General features: G+C 36.1%; 1 protein-coding gene across 1 annotated transcript in view; it reads left to right on the top strand.

The window, feature by feature from the left end:
- Suclg2 (succinate-CoA ligase GDP-forming subunit beta) overlaps positions 1 to 21,615 on the top strand; it is a 247,512-nt gene that overhangs the window by 151,717 nt on the left and 74,180 nt on the right. The gene's annotated exons all lie outside the window — the stretch shown is intronic.

Below are 21,615 nucleotides of genomic sequence, written 5' to 3'. Positions count from 1 at the left end.
CTGTGCTATGTACATTCTAGGCATTCAATTTATTATTTTATCAATTAGCTCCATAACCAATTTAAATAGCAATTTGCTTTGTTAGTTACAATATTGTTTAGTTGTTAGTGACAAGAACATTTACTTGGATGTTCGTTACATAGACTACAGTTTCTTAAATGTGTAATATACATGTTCACATTTAATTCTTAACAGGTTGTGTAGTAGGTATATGCCACAACCATTAGATATTAACATTTATTATAGAGTCATTTTTTTAATGTTACCAGTTTGTCTACTGAATTTTGTTAGTTACCCAAGTAGATGAAGAGATGGGAAATCTGAACCTGTTACTCAGAAAATCATGAATGAAAACAAGGACGTGTTATCTAGTTAATACAGAAGTTTCCCATTAGTAAGTTTATTGAATGTAGACTGTTGGTTCATATGCTTTGAATTTTGTTCTATATTAGTAATAAAAATGTCCTTTTCATTACTTAGGTTTGCTGTCAAAATGATTGTTGCTAACTACCTCTTTCCTTCTTAGTTACAAAATAAATGGTATTCTTAGCTGTTTGTCTTCTACGTCCAGTGTTATTCAAGAGTAAAAAAGTTATTAAAGACCAGAGTCACCTAGCCATGAAGTTAGGATTTGCCAGAAGAGAGTGTTTTCTGCTTACATAAGCATGTTTCATTGGTTAGTAACATTGGTGATAGCATTATCAATGACTCTCACACTGTTTATTTCATTTGTCCTTCTTCTTCCATACTTCTATGTGCAGGAATAATTTTTCTTTTTCCAGAGATTTCCAAATCAATTGAAGCCTGTAAGTACAACAAACATCACACATAGTTCTTCTGTCTGTTGAGTCACAAAGTATTCAGAGGACAAATGACTGTAATAGAATTCTGAATTTTTAGCATCTGTTGAAATTCATTTGGTGCTAATAATAGAATAATCCATCCATAGATTAAATCTCAACAAGGGAAGCACAGAGGTTTTCTTGAGAACTGTCATTCCTTACTGACTGATTTTGAATTTTGATTTTGTAAAAGTATAGATGAAGAGGGATGAAAAAATTTTACAGGTCTGTATTTTGTTGTTGTTGGTCAAACATGTTCTTCAAAAATTTTTGACTTTTCCTTATGAAATATTTTCAAGTGCTTGGAGGACTTAAACTTTTTTCATTGGCTGTCATCTTGGGTAGATAAAGGTATGTGGGAGTTATTTTCTTTTTCTCATGCTATATCAGGAAAATGAATGCATAGCTCATCTCACAGTACATTTTCCAAATCGTGAAATTATAAAGGCAGTTGAAAAGCATGGAAATGTAAGGGTATTTTCAGTCCTGGCATTGTTTCACACAATTCAGAGAACAGAGTTTAAAAAACAGTACAGATGAGTTGATTTTTCAAGGAGATTGGTTATAGTTCTATCTAATTATTTTAAGTAAAGAAAGCCTTGTCTACCTGCCCTGAGGTTCCCAAGAGCCCAAATCTAATTATTTCAAAGGCATTGATTTTCTTGTTAGATATAATTAGTCAGTTGAATACACTGATACTCAGATGTACAAAAGGTCTGTTGGTGTTAAAGTTAAATCACATCAGTTGATACTAACTATTGCTTGTTTGTCATGTACATAATATAATTAATATTGATTAAGTAGTGTACCTAGCATTGTTCAAGAAAAATCTTCCAAATTGACATATATTTCCAGTCATAATTTCAGAATAGTGATGAAACTTATCTTTCTTTAGCTTGCCTATAAAGCTCAAATGCTGGTTTTCACCAGGAACTCACATGTATCTTTATAACTAATGTGTTTCATATTTGTTGAGAATATATGAAACAGAATTCCTCTACCATATTTTCTAAAACAAGTCTTTTCAAGATAGCACTTACTAAACTGGATTCACATGAAGTACATCATTAAATATTTTATTATTCTCTTATTTTCCAGCTGGGCTTGAGATGAGAGAAAGGTAATAAGAATTTGTTCTGCTGGTGCTAGAAGAAATATGCTCTTCTTCATTGTGATTTACAGAGTGCTAAGCACTGTTGTTAAAATAATAGGAAGTAGAAAATGATGTAAAGTAAGAAATAAAAGTAAGGTTTTATTATAGTCTGTTAAGAATTTGAACACATTTAAAGAGAAACACTTCTTAGAATATTGTACCTGGGTTGCCATTTTTGTCAATTATATTTAGTTTGTGTTTTTAATAATGAGCTTAAGAACATTTTAGGAGATGAATATAACAACTCCTGGACTCTGTAGAACATTTTATGTAAATATAAAAGCAGAGGACACTTGGCTAGCCAAGGAAACAAACCTATTGCTTTCCCTAGATCAGATTTGGGAAGCAGTAATCAATGATTGGCATTAGTAAAGGCCCTTTGCTTGATTTTCTTTCAACTTAGAGTCTTGTTTGCAAAGGCTTTTAAATATCTATAAAGAAAGGTGCTTTCTTCTTCTTCTTTTGTTTTTTTTGTTGGTCCTGGGGCTTGAACTCTGGGCCTGGATGCTGTCCCTCAGCTTTTCAGCTCAAGGCTAGCGCTCTACCACTTGAGCCACAGCACCACTTCGGCCTTTTTTTTCTGCTTATGTGGTGTTGAGGAATCGAACCCAGGGCCTCATGCATGCAAGGCAAGCACTCTACCACTGAGCTACCTTCACAGCCAGTGCTTTCTTTTTTTAATTAAAAAAAAATTACTGTAAGGGTAATGAATGGGGATTACAGTTACATGAGTAAGATAATGAGTACTTTTCTTTTTAAACGCTGTTATCCCCTTCCTCATTTTCTCCTGCTTACCAACCACTCTCCTTCCCCCAACTTGTAAAGGCCATTTCCAATGTAGTGTCTAGTGAGTGTCATTATTGCATTAGTTTATCCTTTGTCCTGTTGTTTCTGTGACTCCCTTTCCCTTCCATGGATCAGATAAGCTTATATACAAGACAAAGGGTAAAGAAAACTAAAACAGAAAGAAAAAATAGAAATAACTGCATGCGGGACATAATAAGAATCTCTTATTTCGAGTTCTTGGAGTTTATTTTGATTTGCTTCACTATGGCTATTGTGATCATCTGCTAAGAATGTCATATACATATTCTAGTTCCAAAAAAATCTAATAACAACAGATGCTGGCAGGGATGTGGCCCAAAGGGAATGCTACTACACTGTTGGTTGCAGTATAAACTGGTTCAACCACTCTGGAAAACAGTATGGAGTTTCCTCAAAAGATTAAACATAGAGCACCTCTATGATCCATCAATTCCACTCCTGAGCATTTAGCCAAATGACCACAAACAAGGCCATACTAGAGCTACCAGCACAACCATGTTCATTGCAGTATTATTTACCATAGCTGAGATATGGAACCAACCCAGATGCCCTTCAGTAGATGAATGGATCAAGATGTGGTATATATACTTAGTGGAATTCTATGCTTCCATCAGAAAGAATAACATTGCCCTATTCATAAGGAAATGGAAAGACCTGGATAAAATTATATTAAGCGAAGAAAGCAAGGCCCAAAGAAAGGTGCTTCTAAGCACCAAAGACTAAGCTAAGGATAGTCTGACTGGAGTCAGACTGCTGTGATTTAAGCCTGTCTTTAGCACTATTTGTATGGGATCTTAGCCATGTTATACTTAACTTGTGCTGTGGCTAGGTTTCCCCTTGTTTATAAAGTAGTAATAATGACAGTTGTTACCTCAGAGGTTTGTTTACATTTCCCATTTAAATGGACATCAGTTTTACATGGCAATATCCATTTAAAAATACTTATCATTAAGTATGGCCTACCTACAGAACAGTATACAAATTCTAAGTGCAAATAGTTGAGTGACTCATCAGAAAGAGAACTTGCCCAACCAAGTCAAGAAACCATATCACCAGTAATCTACAAGTTTCCTTTCGTGCATTCCCTCCAACTCCTTCTCATATGCTTGCTTGCCTTTTCCACAGAAGCAGTTCTATTCTAATTTCTAATAGCAGATTCATTTTACCTGTTTTTAAACTTAATACGATTGGAACTATGCACCATATCTTTGGTACTTAACTTCTGTGATATTAGTCATTCTTTTTGCTTCAGTCTTCTGAAGTTTGTGTTTTTGTGGTTTCATTCATGACTGATGAGGTCAAGCACATTCCATGTATCTGTTAGCCACAGGATACACTTCTTTTTGCTTCTTCACTCCTCATTTATAAAGTATACATATGCCTGAGAGTACTGTTTTAAGTATCAACTAAGAAAACTATTTTCTTGATTATAATTTTTTAAAAGCATTTCTAAGACAGATTTTGATTAAATGTGTATCTGTGAAGATGGAACTGTCTGAGAAGGATCAATCTCTCATTACCCGTTTTCTGTTCTGAGAACTAAGAAAACACACAAGTCACGTTTGAAAGAACCACAAAATACCATAACTCTTAGCTGTGGTACAGCCCTAGAATTTGAGGCTAGAGAAGTAAAACCTCATGTCATGTTTACAATATTAGGTTTAGGCAAAGGACTTAAGTTATATAGTGTGTGTGTGTGTGTGTGTGTGTGTGTGTGTGTGTGTGTGTGTGTGTGTGTGTGTGTGTGTGTGTGTGTGTGTGTGTGTGTGTGTGTGTGTGTGTGTGTGTGTGTGTGTGTGTGTGTTTACTCCTGCCTTAGTTTCCCAAGTGCTGAGATGACAGGTGTATATTATCACACCCCACTTAAGTTTTTTTAAATATATTTTTTATTGTAAGGATACTGTACAGAGGGGTTAGAGTTACATGAGTAAGGTAGAGAATACATTTCTTACCTATCATTGTTACCTCCTTTGTTTTTCCCCTATGATCCCTTCCCTCCCTACCTCTCCAACTCCCCGCCTCCACATTTGAAGTTGTAAAGTTTGTTTTCAACATAGTGTCTTATACATCTCATTGTTACAATGGGTCAACCTATATCTCTATATAAGCATTTTGTTTTTTTCCTTCCCTCCCCAAATTAGAAAAATGTATATATAAGATGAAGGGCACCAGAATCAAATACAGTGAAAATGGTGGGTGTACCGTGGGGGGAGGAACATACCAAAGAAACAACAACAAAAAATCACATACTATATTGAGAATATACTATAAATACATTAAAAACCATCTGGCTTAAGTTGTAAGAAATGCATTTTTGGATTCATAGTTACTAAATGTCTCAGATTTTCCAATTATTACAGATTCAAAATACATTTAATTATAAAATAATGGCTCTGGGGATCCACAGAGGGAACTTGGGGGTGAGGGAGACTCTAGAGGGCAAACATGAAAGCGCAGCAGAGAAGGTTCTCTGGTTTCGTTTGTCCTGCTGGAATTCTTATATCATGTAAATTACTTTGTGTCTTCTGATTGGTTAGCCTTAAATTTATTCTAATATAAGCATGTGTAAGAAATTGTCTCAACTTAAACTTCATTATTCTCTGTAATCAGGGAAGTTTGAGTCATTAATAAGGCCTAACTGACTTTGTCTGCTCAAGCATAGTTTAGGCCCAGTCTCTGTTTTAACAAAGCACAACCTATTTCATCATATTCCATATGTATTTCCTGAAATACCTTATCTGCAATTGATTTACTTTCCAGGGGAATGGAATTATTTATTTTTTATTGTACAAATCAGTGTTTCATTATGACATTTTCATGCATGTATACAGAACACATTGATCGTATTCATCTCAACTCTATTACCTGCTCATCTGTCCTTTAGGAATATATTTTCAAATGCAGTGCCCACTACTTAGTAGAATATAAGCACTCTTTGAACTCTCTGCCATGGATTTCTATTCTTACAGGCCTGCTTGAAAACAGACTCTATTTTCATATAGATTTGAAAAATATTAGAAGTCTAGGCAGTTATTCTTTGGTGACAGTCTACCTAACAGTTTAGTCTAAGAAGAATGGAATTGACTTGTGTTTATGAATTTATAATCTATTATTGAGTCTCCTCTTCCCCTTAGAAGAGACTCTTATTTTAAGAGTGTTCACAGACACATAGTAACTTTACATGTTTATGGGTTATGATGTGACACTTCAGTGCACATATACAATATGTGATAATTCGGTTGGTGTAAATTAGCCACTTAATGCAATATATAAGCTAGAGAATGGAAAACCAGCTGCAATCCACTCTTCCTTTCTTTGCCATAATGGTTTTCCTACTGTCATGAATTTATAAATGTTGAATTTACATTTCTTTTTCTTATGTCCAGCTGACTAAAATTTCCAAGAGTGTCTAGTCATGATGCTCATTTTATATTATTCCATTTTATCTGCCAATACTTCTAAGCAAAAGCAAACTCCTGGTGACTGTATTCAGTTTTTGTCTCACACAGAATGGCTATGTCTGTTAGCTTCTCCAGTCATAGAGCATCCCAATGGATCCTTCTGTCTTTTCCTGTTCTGTGCTTACATATACTCAGAAATCAAATAAGGTTTGCATGTTCTATTCTATGCTCTACTATGCTTAAGTTCATGTTTTAATGTTCCTTACTTTGTTTCATATTAAGTAGCTTAAAGAATTGAACAGACTTAGAGATTAGACTTATAATGTATCTATATTTTTAAAAAATAGCTGTAGACAGGGGCTGGGGGTTTAGCCCAGAGGAAGGGCGCCCGCCTGGCGTGTACAAGGCCCTGGGTTTGGTCCTCAGCTTTGGGGAAAAAAAAATAGCTGTAGACATAAGATAAAATAGACCACTGATTAAATTTGGTCAAGTAGGTTGGAAATATATATATATATATATATATATATATATATATATATATATATATATTTCTTCCTAATGTTGTAGTAACAAAAGAGTTAGTTAATTCAGCATTTAGAGTATAGTACATTTTCTAACAAGACAATCAAATAATACCTGGAATGATATCAGGTACCTCTGAATCTTTAGGATACTCAATGGTGGCAGAATTTTGGCATTTGAAATTTTCATTGTCATTATTTTTGAAGTATTGTTTTAGAGTCCAGAGAAGCTTGATGGAAGAATCACTAGATGTGAGCAAATCATTAGATAATTGAGCAGTACAAAGTTTAAAAAAACCTTTGAATTCTGCTTTTATGATCTCAGATCTCTGTGAGTGCAGGGAAAAGCAGTGGATATAGGAGACCAAAGATACTGTCCATCTTCTTCCTGTACGCTACCCCTTTCCTCTGCCAAACAATTAGGAATTAGAAAAGATTGTCTCATTCTAAAATGAGCAACATGTCTTTCTGGGCCTGCTTGAGAACTTGGTTTTGTACAATGGTTTGCCATATGATCATGTGTCTTTGTTTTAGGGTATTTTATAAACAGTATCCCTTTATCTATAATAGAGAAATACACAGAAAAGTATAAAAATGAATCATTATACAAACACACATTTAAAAATACGTAATTTTGACAAAGCCGTCTATTCATTTTTGTGTGCATTTTTATCCACCTTGCATGTTCAGTAGATACACCATGCAGATAGATGTACCAGTTTACTTAATTTGTTGGTAATAATAGTTGGTATTTTGAGTGCTTCCACTTTTATGCTTCTGTGAAACCTTCTGGTACTCTTAACTTTATTATGTACAGCTTTATGTAAGACAAGCTCCTGGAAGGCAAGAGTCAAAATAAATTCAGATTTTAAGGTTTTCACACTACTGACAAATCATCTGAATTATAGCTAAAGGAAAAGAGGGCTTCCCCTAACAAAAGGAGGCCGGTATCTGCCCATCTTTGCAATTGCTATTATTCATCATGTCTTTCTTTTATTTAGCCTCCCCCACTCCTTTGGCTTTCCTTATGATCCTCCTATTCATGCTTTTGCTCATTTAGGAGCAAAAGGAGTATATTGCTTTGCCAGTCTTTTACATAGCGATTTAGCACAGGGGTATGTGTTGGTGATTGAGGTTAGTATGCCCTTAATGTATGTTGTCACTACCCATCTTCTCTCCCCCTCCCTTCTCTCTTTCTCTCTCTGTCTGGCTTATGCAAATTTTAATACTGTATTAACTTAGAGCATGTACACCTGAAATACTATAATGTAGCATGTACTGAGAACACTTCATAAATATTATTTCTTACTATTATTTAGTTTACCATGAAACTTTTATTGAAGAGCTTTTAAATTGGTTAGTTCTTGAATCAGCATGAAACAGTGTCACGTTGAATCTGGTTTGAAACCAGATGAATATTCAAAATTGAAATGGAGTGTTCCCCTGGTTTTTGTTAAGATTCATAGTTATATCCAAAGAATGTTTTAGAAGTATTGAATTGATAGGGTTATTTTTTTCTCCTAGTGTTCTTAGTATATTCACTAATTCTGTGTTTAGAAAGTTGCTTATGGGCTAAAATATATTAGTAATGCCAAAAGTTATTTGTGATTCCATAGCACGTTGAAAGTCATTAGGAAGTTTGTAGATTGGCAAAAAGTTCTGGTTTTTAATGTACATATACTCAGCAGAAGTAAAACCAGCCAGTCCTTAGACTTCGTGTTTTTCTTTTGTACCATAAACAGATACCCTTCTTACATTCTGACTAGTACCATCGTTTTCATATTTTTCTCTTATTATGTGTATGTTTTTCTTTTTGGCTTGTGAACATTATTGAAGTAGGTTCTAGAGTTAAGTCCAAAAATGTCTGTGATAGCTCTTAATGAGAAAATATACGTGCTTAATACTCTTGTTCAGGCATAAAGTATAGTGCTGTTGGTCAGGAGTTCAGTTTGTAATGACTAAACACATGTAATGTTTGTGTGCCTTTATCAACAAACATGTTATAGCCAGAGACTTATAGGAACATACTCTCTTTTTTTCTCTATCAGCAATGGTTCAGTGTGCACTGATTTGTTATTGTAGTAGTATAGAGCAAACCTCTGAATAGGACCATTGCCTGTACAGGTGTTTTGAATAAGTATGAATAGCCACTGAAAAATGATATGATAGAGATAATACACATAATCCAGTGAAGAATCCCTAGCCTATGTGAATCTTTGTGTTTTATAATTTGTATTTGTTTCCTAAAGAAAGGATTTAATTATTAGAAAATTCAAAACATGCCAGTAATGTTTTTCTAGACATTTTGATTTTATTGACTATATATTACGTAAGTAAAGCTAGAGGAAACTTTAATTCATATTTCACTTTGCAGTTAACAATGATATTCTTTCAAATTTAGCTCTATCTCTTCGTTTTAGGTGTTTTGACAAGCTTTTTACATATATACACATATACCCCACCCCCACCACACATAAATCAGTGTTTCACATTTTGCATTTATACTTCATAATAGTTTGAGTTAAAAAAGTTCCTGACTTTCTTCCCATAACACAGTCACTATTAAAAGTGTGTTGAATTGTCTTCCAGCATTATTTATTTCCCTGACCATATTTTTAATCAATGTAAACATTGCCAGTTTTGCATGTAATTTGTAATAAATTTGTACTATAGAAGGCCATTAAAGGAAGCTTGGTATCACTGGAGGGGAGGGAAGGAGTAGGAAGGATGGAGGCACATGGTGGAAAGGGTGGCTGATTAAAATGTTAAGATTCACGGATACATAAATGACATGCTAAATTGTAACCATCTTGCACAACCATTTGAAGATTAAATACAAAAGCTTAATATATACTATTTCTTAGAGTAGTGTGTAGTTAATAATCACTTGCAAAATAACATTTAAAGCATAGTGGTATTTAACAGCCTTTTCAAGTAACAGTTAAAAAAATAAAACCACCTTAATCTAAATCAAGCTAAGTACTTCTTGAGTATTTTAGACATTTCTTTTAACCCCAATGGACTACTGATGTGACTTAATTTTGATTCCGTTCAATAGTGAGACATACATTCAGAGATGAGACTTGTGCTGGGCCTGATTGCATAAATCTGTAATCTCAGCTGCTTGGGAGGAGGTGGAGGCAGGAGTTAAGAGGCAAGTCTTTACAAAGTTAAGAAGAACGTATTTTAGAAACAAAATAAAAACTAAAGAGCTAAGGGCATTGCTTGTATGATAGAGAGCTTGCCTTATAAGCATAAGATTTGCTACAGGGAGCAAAAGAAATTTGCCCTTATTTTTCAGTGTTCCTTCTTGCAAGATTCTCATGATTTGGTTTATTAAGGAACCTCATAAGAGTAAATTGATTTCTCTATGCATACTCACCAAATGTTCTTGTCTTTGTAAAGTAGCAACACATTCCACATGAACTTTTAATCGCTATACTCCCCATTAAATTTCACCTCAGTGATAGTTTGCCCGTCTCGCTTTCCTTTCTCTCTGTGATATTTGTAATTTGAAACCCTCACCACTTAATTATCTCATTCGTGAACTTAGCTGTATTTTTAATTCTGTGAATTTGCCCAGAAATATCCTTTTTTGCCCCCTTCTCTGTTTTCTTTTTCCTCAATACTTCTATTTGATCCATATTCTTTAAAATTAAATAGAGGTATGTTTCTTGAGGTTCACCCCATCCATGCTTTGTTCTGTCCACACTTCATTATCTTTCACTTCTATACTCATAAATAGAAGATGAGAAGTTCCCCCCAGATGTCTTTTTAGAATACATTTATGTTGTTTGCCCGTGTTTCTTTATTGCTTTATCAGTCATTTAGCTGGATACTCTCAGCTTGAAAGAAAGGCATTATAATGTAATAAATTGTCCTTCTGAAGCAGTTCATTTGCCAAGCTGGAAACCAGAGTCATGTGTGATAGGACAAGCTCTTAGAAATCATCATCCAGAGCCAAGCAAGCAAAGGAGAGTAGAATGCCTTTGCATAGGGCAGAATGCGGTCTCACTCAACAAGCAGAGGCACTGTTCACAGATAATGGTTATACAAGGAGACTTGAAAAGTAACAAGGGAGTCTTACCTTTCAGCAGTTTCTAAACAGCACTTAAGAAATTCTCTTCACAAGCAGACAGTGCCATCTCCAGGCTATAGTGTGGGGGCCAAACTTATAGCAAGTAGAAGCTTGGTTCTTGAACACTGGAGTGCCAGGCAGGTAAGTAAAGCAGGAACTCAGCTGGCAACCAAGAGGTCAGGGTTTATACAGTGAAGATGTTCCTCAAGCATGTTGGGGTCAGCTCCTTAGAGATCACAGTGAAGATTAGGACTGGCCTTCCAGACTGCAGAAGGACCAAACTGGATGGAAAGCTCCACTGAACCATTAGGAAGGCATGGAGTACGCATTTATGCCTGACACTCTGCTAGTCCCTTGAAGATGAAGGCATGAATTAGAGGGCTGCCGCTTAAGAAAGGAAAGATGAACAATAAAGCTAATGAGTGAATGAATAAGGGAGAGATGCCTAATGCTGTGTATGAGGTGATGGTACTTGTTAGGGTGAAAAGTAAAAATGGAAGGGTCCTGAGAATTCCAAGGGTTTGTTATCTCTAATGGGATAGCAAAAATCAAATAGTGCTCTGATAGCTTACCTCGGAGAAAAAAAAAAACTATCAAAGCTCATACCTATTTGGTGTGGTTCTTGATATAAATTGTAGTGAAAGAGTACTCCATCTTTTACTCCCATGAAAACCTGTCTCCATTCCTCTCTGTCTATTACTCATTCTTTGTTAAAAGTATTCTAAGCAAAAAGGCAGAAGTAATGCTGTGGCTTAAGTGGTAGAGCGCTAACCTTGAGCTGAAGAGCTGAGGGACAGCGCCTAGGCCCAGATTCAGGTACCCAGGACTGACCAAAAAAAAAAACATTCTAAGCAATGGGGTATCCTTTAGTTAGACCATTATGGATAAAAAGGTTTTGTAATTGAATAGTTTACACTGCAACTTTGTATACTAATTTAGGTTGAACCTCTCTTGCAATTAAAGGACTTTTCTGAACATGCATGGATGTTTTTTGTCTGCATAGCCAGTGTCTTCTCTGGAGGATGCTCTCTTCCCACCTTTGAGGTCCTACGAAATAGAGTATATCAAATGCACATATAAACATCCCCAGGGATTTTAATCCCCAAGGGCCAGCTGGCAGAAATGATTATTTTCTTCCATTGTATCCATGGGTTCCTTCATTAATTGCTATCTTTGAGCATTCTTGACACATCCTTTTTGCAATTAGAACTCTGTAGTTTTTTTTGTTGTTTTGTTTTGTTTGTTTGTTTATTTGCTTTTTTGGTCAGTCATGGGGCTTGAACTCTGGACCTGGGTGCTGTCCCTCAGCTCTTCAGCTCAAGGCGAGCATTCTACCACTTGAGCCACAGCGCTACTTCCAGGTTTCTGGTGGTTTATTGGAGATAAGAGTCTCACGGACTTTCCTTCCTGGGTTGACTTTGAACTGTGATCCTCAGATCTCAGCCTCCTGAGTAGCTAGGATGATAGGCATGAGACACTGGCACCCAGCAGAAGTTGTTTTGTTTTGTTTTTAAGTAAACATTTAGATGTCTTCTGATACTGAGACCTTAGGAACTTCCACAATGAACAGATAGTCCCATTTGGAGCTTTAACCCTTTACCTTCAAAATTTTATTTTCTTTTTAATCTTAAGAAGTACATTTTCTCTAAGACAATAGTGACTCAGAAACTTCAATATGTCATTGTGACCCTAGAGTGTTGGATTTTGGGTAAAAGAGTTTATCCAGCAGTCATCAAGTGTTTCCCACCTAATTACCTCTGTATGTCAGTTTCCACACTAGTTTAGGAAATAGAGAGCTATCACTATTTAATGTTATTGGTTCCCACAGAGCTCTCCTTATTACTTTTTGTAGTACAAGCATCCCTTTAAAGCAGTAGAAGGTGTATACCTGATAGATACACCTTTTTTTTTTCAGTCTTTTAAAAGATCAATGAAGACCCCTGATGTAAAGTGCCTGTTATTCTCAAGGTCACAGCCTATTGTTTTAGTTCAAGGAGAATCAGAGAAACAATTATTGAACCTGAATACTCAAACTGTAGATCATGAGCTAGGTGCTGGTGGCTCACGCCTCTAATCCTAACTATTAAGGAAGCTAAGATGTGAGGATCATGGTTCAAAGCCTGGGAGCCCAGGTAGGAAGATCTGTGAGACTTCTTTTTTTTTTTTTTTTTTATAATTTAGCACTTTTTTTATTCTGATTTTAAATTGTTTTAATCTGTAGAAATTTATTTCAGATAATCTCACAAACACAATAATATCAAATCATTATATATAATTTTATATACCAACTGTTCTGGGTGAGTGAGGAAAATTATTGAGCTACAGTTATAAATAAATTTCCAATTAAAATGCTGATTGAACTACTAGTGCAAGCTGTGGAAGTTCTTATCAGATCAAAGTAAAAATTAAAGATGAAATGCAGGTAACAATATCCTAACACTTAAGTGGAATAAAAATATAATAAAAAAACACAAAATTCTGAAAGCTTATGCCTAGAATAAATACTAATAATAACAAACACAAGCACACACAAAACTGAAATCCTGATGACTCATATATCACTCTATTTGGGGTATTTTTTTAACTCTACCAGTTCCCCCCCCCCCCCCAAAAAAAAAAAAACAAAAAAAAACTAAGTTTCTCATGCTGAGGATTAGAAGAAAATAAACTTTTAAATTTTTTATTGTGGAATTAAGTAATTTAAAAGGGGGAAAAACTCCATGAATATTTTATTCTACTTATATAACAACAAACTGCAATCTGTACACATATATACTTCCACAGAGTGATAGTGTCTAATGGTTTCTTCTCTCTGCCTTTTTTTTTTTTTTAAATTTAATTTAATTTTATTTGTGAACATACTGTACAGAGGGGTTACAATTACATGGGCAGGATAATGCGTACATTTCTTACCAAGCATTGCAGCCTCCTCCTTTGGGAGACTTCTTTCTTTAATAAACCACCAGAAAACCAGAAGTGGCTCAAGTGGTAGAGTGCTAGCCTTGAGCTGAAGAACTGAGGGACAGTGCCTAGGCCCAGAGTTCAAGCCCTACGACTGACCCCCCCCCCCCCAAAAAAAAATAGTGGATCATGAAGCCATCAATATTGACCTTAAATTTAAAGCTGTTAGAAGTGAAGCTTATATATTTCCTCAAGACCCCAGAACAGTTATATATACATCAGAGTTTTTAAAACCCTGTCTAGAGCAGGATAGGCAGACTATGGTCTGTGGCCAAATCTTTGCCCATTGCCTGTTTTTGAAATAGTATTTTATTGATACACAGCTTTGTTCATTCCTTTTTCCCATCTGCCTCCAAGTGTAACACTCCTCAAAACCCCTAAGGATGTTGGAACCCAGTGCCCATTTGTAAAGCCATATCAGTCCATGAGTTATTTGTTTGATATAAAAACCAAGAAAAAAGCATTTATTTACTTATTTATTTTTTGTTACAAATGGCCATTACCATGTTATATAAGTGGAAGATGATGAGTTTCCTTGTAAGTATTGTGACTACATTTTATAAAGATTACTTTATGACTTTTAATGAATAAAACAAAAGTGGATCCTCGCCACAAATTACGAGTAGCACTGCTCTGTGAGTATAGATAAATTATTTGCTTATAAACTGTGTTGGCACAGAGAATGTGATTAAATATCTGATTGCCAGAGTGAACTTGGTTATGGCCTGTGATAATCATTTTGTTCTAATACTATTCTTCTGCTGTGCTTTCTCATAACTCCTTCTATTGCTTATTTTATTATCTTTAAGTAGATGAACAGAAGTGTTGGCATTTAACACGTTTAAGATGTATTGAATACAATGCATCTTGATTAGTGTCACCTCTTTCAACATTCTCACACATCCCTTATTTTTTAAAACTTTGTAGTATATACATTAAATTCTTGCCTACATTCTCCCCACCCCTTCTCCTCTTATTCATCCATGTCTTAACTCTTTCCCCTTGCCACCAGCCTCACATGTGCAAGGTACCTGTTTCCTGGGAATACTCCTGGACATTTCTTCCCCACACATGCTGTCCACAAAGTAAGCATATTCCACATATTCCACGCTAGGCCAATTGCCTTAGTGTATTTTGGCTATAGTAGATTGCTTGCAGGGCTAAGTGCTGTTTTCAACATGCCATCAGGCAGAATAAAGGTCCTCTAGAAATTTTTTCCCGAAGCTCTTGAAAAGGACAATGTGGCTGAGGAGGCTGTGTTCCCAAAGATCTGGGGAGGGCTCCAAATATCTGGAAGATACAAGATATAAACTGTAAGATGGAATCTCATTTGGTCATAGGGCTCATTTCCTGTAGTCTAGGTGTCAGTGATGCTGTGATTTCCCCAAATATAGTGGCCCCTTTACCAGCAACATTGCCATCACCTGGAATTCTGTTGTATATAACCATTCACAGATTTCGTTCTGGCCCACAGAATCCATGACTCATGGACAGGGGCCTACAGTCTGTTTTAATAATGTCTCCAGGGTATCCTCCCAGTCCCTAGGTTCTCTCCCCGAGCCTCTCTGTGTTCAGCCTAGTGCTCTATCACTTTACCACAGCGCGACTCCTGGCTTTTTCTGAGTAGTTTGTTGGAGATGAGAGTCTCACAGACTTTCCTGCCTGGGCTGGCTTTGAACCGTGATCCTCAGGTCTCAACCTTCTGAGTAGGTAGGATTACAGTCATGAGCCACCAGCGCCTGGCTCCCATTCTATTTTTTCACTCTAATTTAGAGTTTGGTTTCTGTGGCTGATAATTTAGCAAGACTTGCTTCATATACCATTCTTAAGAAATTGAGACACCCAGCATACTCTGATGCCATTCTATAGACCTAGGTTCAATTCTGCTAACATATATTTCTGTTTACTCTGTCACTCTCTTAGGTTTTAAGGTATTTTTTTTATTCTCTCTGTGTAAGAATCTCTTCATAAAACTCGGGAAACATTATCGTTATAAAGTGACTTCTATCCAAATGAGAATCAAGGATGATTTTTCATTTAATAGATAATTGGGTTTGTAAATGCATTTTTTTTCTTCAGTCACTCCATGAAAACTTTTATTTTTTTATCCCTAAAGGTAGACTACATCAATGAGTTGTGTCATTTTCAAGTGACTTTCTATAAACTTTATGAAATTACCTCATCTTGCACTCAGATGCTGAAGTAGATTGTACTCATTTTGTCTCCATTAAGTTACGATCAACTGCTTCTTTTCACAAGAGATTTCTTTCCTTTTACTGTTCTTAGGACATTTAATCTCTCCCTGTGCTTTTCTTCTTACCCCTTGATTTAAAAGTGTTTTGCTGTGATGTAGTCTCCTGTCTATTCTTATTACACAGTACAACTTTCATTTGTTATCTGGATGCTTTTTGCTATTTGGGGAAAGGGAAGTGGTCAGATCTTTCAATATTTGACAACTGTCATGATAATAGAGGCTTTTAAGACAGAGATGTTGAATCAACTTTTATGTTTGGTCAAGAAAATTGATTCATAATACTATGTGACATAAGGTCTTTGCTGAAATTTTCTTTGCTTTCTGAGAAATGAAAATCACAGTTTTTAAAATACAATTTAATGGTTTTTTTTACTTTGATGGGTATTAATTCATGCTTCTTTCCAGGTGAATCTTTAATTTGAGAATCAGAATGTGACATTCTATAGATACTGTACACATTTCCTTTCTGTCAGCTACCATTTGAAAATGGGGATTTGCATGCTGTTTGTTTCTATGTTTATTGTCAAGATGAGATGACACCTTGGTGTTGCTTCTTCCACCTCTGGGGTTATGCTCTATAATGGGTGTTCATGTCTAAGCTTACAGGGTGAGCCAGAGAAGAAGTAGGGTCTGATCTAATTGGGTGTGTTTCAGTTGTAGGGACTACTGAGGACGAAATCTCAAGAGTGCAAAGACATGTAAGAACTGCAAATGACTTGGTCATATGCATGACCATCGTAAACCAAACACCCAAATTCATTCAGGATGCATTGAAGGAAGGCGACATCCAGCTAGTAAAAAATGTGTTTAAATCTAAAGTTAAGTCAAGCTTCTTTATATGCAGCAGAGTTTTAGAATTGAGCAAGACCTTCTAAATAGTTAGAAGGAAAGAAATATAAGACAAGTTAAATTTGAGCAAATACAGGAATAGTTGGCATGTATTTCTGAAACAGAGCCAAGCCCTTTATAATTACTAGTCAAACCAAGTCTTAGCTCCATAACCAAGTCTTATCTCTGTCAGCTACTCATAGTCACAAAAATCTGCAGAATGATATTGGTAAAGATGTAGCAAATAAGCCTCAGTTAGGAGCATTTTAACAGTAATATTCAACTCCTTGATAGACAAAATATAAATTCTGGAAGATTTTACTGTGTCAGTACTTCCTCTGAATTTGTCATGATTATGGAAGAAGGGTATTAGAAAGGGAGGATGACACTGACATTTTCCATCAGTATGGAGAAGAGCAAACCAGGCTTGACCAGACCATGCAAGAAGCTATTAGTCATATGCTATGGTTCCATTTACTTAAGGGAAATAGTTTTAATGAAACACAGCTTACATCTTTATCACTGCCCTTGGTTTTCATTTATATATTATCTGTAGGAAGTAGTTTTTGCCTTTTCCATAAGAAATCTTGTTTTTAAAATGAAGATGGGTCAAGATTCAATCAAAATGCACCCTAGTAAAGTATGCAATGCATACTCTTCCTTGTTTTGCACCTTGTAGTGAAAAGATGCTTAGTGATCACCTGGGAGTGTGGGAACATACTCTTTAACATATTTTTTTGGAATTCAAAGTTCCTAGGCATCATCACTTTTTTTAAAAATCACAAATTTTAGAATTACTAATCTATGGCATATGTTTCATTTCCTAAATAATTCAATTTTGTAATGTAATACATTATTATTACAGAGGATTTGGAGCACAGAAAAGCACACAGAATAAAATAAAATTACTCATAATTTTGTAGCTCAGATACAACAATTATTAAAATTGGGTTTCTGCTTTCAGTATTTTCTTTTTATTTTTATATAAATACATATGTATTTTGAGTTCAACTTGAATCATTATTTTTATGTAACAGAATACTGAAACCATTCATTTCATCATTAAATACTTTTCTGTACAAGGTTAGCTATGTACTTTTTTACTATATACACTATATTCTTATATTTTTAGTTGCTTCTCCATGGTTAAGTTATTTAGCTGGCTTCCTGTAGCCATAATATCATCATCTTTGATACCTTTGTAATGTAAGTTTATAAGTAGAATTAGAAGTGTGATATTTTTATTCCTTCCTCTCCTTTGAAGACAGATCTATATTAAATGTTTCCTTTTAACTCCTGTACATACAATTTGGAAAAATTTTATTTCCCTCTCTGAAATGTTCTCTAGTGACTAATTAACTAATTGAGGTTGGTTAGCCTTTGTCATTTCCTAACTGAGTAAAACCTATTAACAAGTAGATACTCGGATATTAACAGATTTTGTTTTGGTTGGTTGTAGTTCTTGAACTCAGGGCCTGGGCTGTGTTCCTGAGCTCTTTTACTCAAGGCTAGTGCTCTACCACTTAGAGCCACAGCTCCACTTCCAGTATTTTTTGAGTGGTGAATTGGAGATAAGAGTCCCATGGGGACTTTTAAGCCCTCCTGGCTTCAAACTGTGATCCTTAGATCGCTGCCTCTTGAGTAACTAGGATTATAGGGGTTAGCCATTTTGCCAGGCTTAACAGATGTCTTTAGAGATTCTATATATAATAACATACATGTTTGTATATGTATGTATATAGGTGTACATAGAACTGTATATATATGTATGTGTTATCTTTCATAATATTTTAGTGGTTTTGTCAGATACCTCAGTGAACATAATTTGTGAACTGTAGAAATTATACCACATCTTATTAAATTATATTAAATCTATGATTATCAGAGTTTGAATTTGGAACTAAAACATGACATTGTGGTTGTTTGAATCTAGCAAAAACAATAAGACCTTTTAAAAAGTCATTTTTAATGTATAAGTCAATAGTGAAATGTGTACATCTTAAGCCAACAGAAGAAAGTTTTTTTTGATTTTTTTGAATTTAACAATGAAAGTTATTTTGTAAGTTGTGTGTGTGAGTGTCTGTGGGTGAACCAGTTGTTTTTCTTTTTGTTCTTTATTGGTCTTGGAGCTTGAACTCAGTGCCTGGGTACAGTCTCTGAGCTTTTTCTGCTCAGAGTTAGCACTCTATCTCTTTGAGCCACAGTACCACTTCCAGTTTTCTGGTAGTTAATTGGAGATAAGAGTCTCATGGACTTTCTTGCCCAGGCTGCCTTAAAACCACAATTCTCAATTTCAGCCTCCTGAGTAGCTAGGATTACAGGCGTGAGTAGTGCCTGGCTCAACATTTGTCCTAACCTCTTCCTTGGTTGCTACAAGGAGGAGGGCATCGTTGTGCATGTGGTTTGTTTTATTAGAGTGCATTAGTTGGCTTTCATGAGTGGAGATAACCAGTTTTCGTTACCAAATTAGAACACACATGTGTTATAGTCCTCTTTCCAGGTCTTGGGTGGGAACATCAGGGACCAAAGTCCTCATTTTACCCCAACCACCTCACTTTGCTTTTTTTTCATTGTCATCATCTCCCTTTGATCCCCCCCTTTCCCTATTTCTTTGTATCCTGACCCAGAGAAGGCCAAGGCTGACCTAGACAGGCCAGCTCTAGGCAAATGTGGACTGAATAACTATTGATTTTCAGACTTGCTCATGATCTGGCTCTTTTTCTGTGACTATAGAAGAGTTACTCAATTGAAGTCTAATTAAAGACACCTGGATTTAGGGGTTTGGAGTTGGGCACAGGAGTCAAAAAAACTATTAGGATGTTTTAAGAACTATAACCTAACTCAGCTATGGCAGTCCATAACATAGCCTTTCTGTCCTGGTGCAGTCTGGCAGTTCTCAGATCCGCTTATAAGAGAGGGTGTCTTGCCTCACCTCCCTTAGCTGGCACATTTGTTTCCCGCAGTGGCTGCATCATCATGACTGAGCACTTCAGACTTCTTGGATACTCAGACCAAATGTTGTTTGAATACTGTCTTAATGATGCATTGATTTTTAATAATTATTGTTCAAGTAATTCTTGCTTATCAGAGAAAATTGATAAAAGCAAACAAAGCTGGAATAAGAACCACACGGATCCCTCACTGTGGGCAGCATGCTATTCTCACAAGATGGCTGTGGTTCTTTGCCTCTGGCAAAGCGTATAGTAGAGCCAGCAGGCCAGCAGGCCTGTTCCCACACAGGGGTGGGGTTTCAGGTCTGCAGCAGCTCTTCTTTCTGCTGCATTTAGTTTAGAGGGTGAGAACAGGCCAGGATAGCAAGGGGCATTTGGTCATCTGAGTAGCGCTTAATGAAAATACCTGAATACTGTATGGTAAGCCCAACTGTAAACAAAGTTAGAAGATCAGGTACAGACTCAAAAGAAGCAGAAAAGGTGAAATAGAGAGCAGCACATTGTGTGCTCATTGTTGGCTAACTTGGCCAGAGCAAACCATGTGAAATGTGAAAAACCCATTAATTTCTTATTGAAACTGTGTCATCCTTTTTGTTTCATTTGCTTTCGTTTATTAAACTTAACTGTATTCCGTTCCCTGAATTAGGTCGGATTTACCTATAGACTGTGAAGTTAAACTCATTATGTGAGCCGTAAAATTTGAACTGAGTAATTCTTTGCACTGTACTAATTTCTTAAAAGGGCACTTTTAGCTCACAGTCTTCTTCTTAGCCTACAGTAAAGGCTGAGCTTCACTTTAGGGTATACTGTACTTGAATCTCTGAGACCTTATGTCCACTCTGATTGCCTACACTAGCTTTCCTAATAACCCATACCTGCCACTATTCTTGCTTAGCTTCCCTTACTATTTGGACACAGTAGAGAATTCTGGCAGTGACTTCTAAGACTCTAGACTCAGCCCTGCTCAACTGCCTCCTTCCTATCCATCTCATCCATTTATTTCAATTTGACATTGAACTTCCCTCTCATCCTGGAATTTGTCAGCATATTCCCATCTGTAGCACTTTGTCTAGGCTGTATTTTGTCCCCAACTGCCTCCACAGATTGTGTTTATTGCTTTTATGCTTCAGGTCTCAGCCTGATAATTTTGCACTGGATTCTGTTTCTATTATCCATTGTTTCCTTAACAAATCACTTCAAAGCTTTGTGGCTTAACACAGCTAAATGTTTCTCTGTCTTTAATTCTGTGTGTTCTCAGAAGTTACCTGGTCCTCGCATGGAGTCTGCCCTTCAGGTGCAGCCATTGGTGGATGTTTCATCGTTTTCCTAACACCTTATTGTTCTTACCTTCTCATTCTCTCTCCATGTCCCATTTCCTCTCTACAGGTAGTTTGCCAATTTGGAACTTGGTGGTCTCAGGGTGATCACATATAGTGCCTGGCTTCCAAAAGGCAGGAAATAGAGGTCTTCAAACAAGACTGACAGGCGCTGTGTCCTCTGCCATGTCCTGTGAGTCATGGCAGCCACTGCCCAAATTCAGAGGAGCATGTGTTTGGAGGGATAGACCCTGTCTCTTACTGTAGGAACGGCAGTATCACATTGCAGAAGAGCAGATGTGGTGGGAAGTACTGCATGACCATTTTTGAATACTGCCTAGCCTCCTAGTAGACAGCAGCCTTCATGAAGTCGGAGACTACACCAGCAATGTATTAGCATATAGTATGTACTGGTAATTTAATTTTGAGCAAATAAATTACTGGGGAAAAGTCTTAGACAAATATGGCATGGAGTCAGGAATCCT

Source organism: Dipodomys spectabilis, unplaced genomic scaffold (assembly GCF_019054845.1).
Source record: "Dipodomys spectabilis isolate Male_0828 unplaced genomic scaffold, ASM1905484v1 ptg000054l, whole genome shotgun sequence".
In the NCBI taxonomy this organism is placed as follows: Eukaryota; Metazoa; Chordata; class Mammalia; order Rodentia; family Heteromyidae; genus Dipodomys; species Dipodomys spectabilis.
Note: the sequence above shows the minus strand (reverse complement) of the source record. Positions and strands in the feature narration are given on the sequence as shown.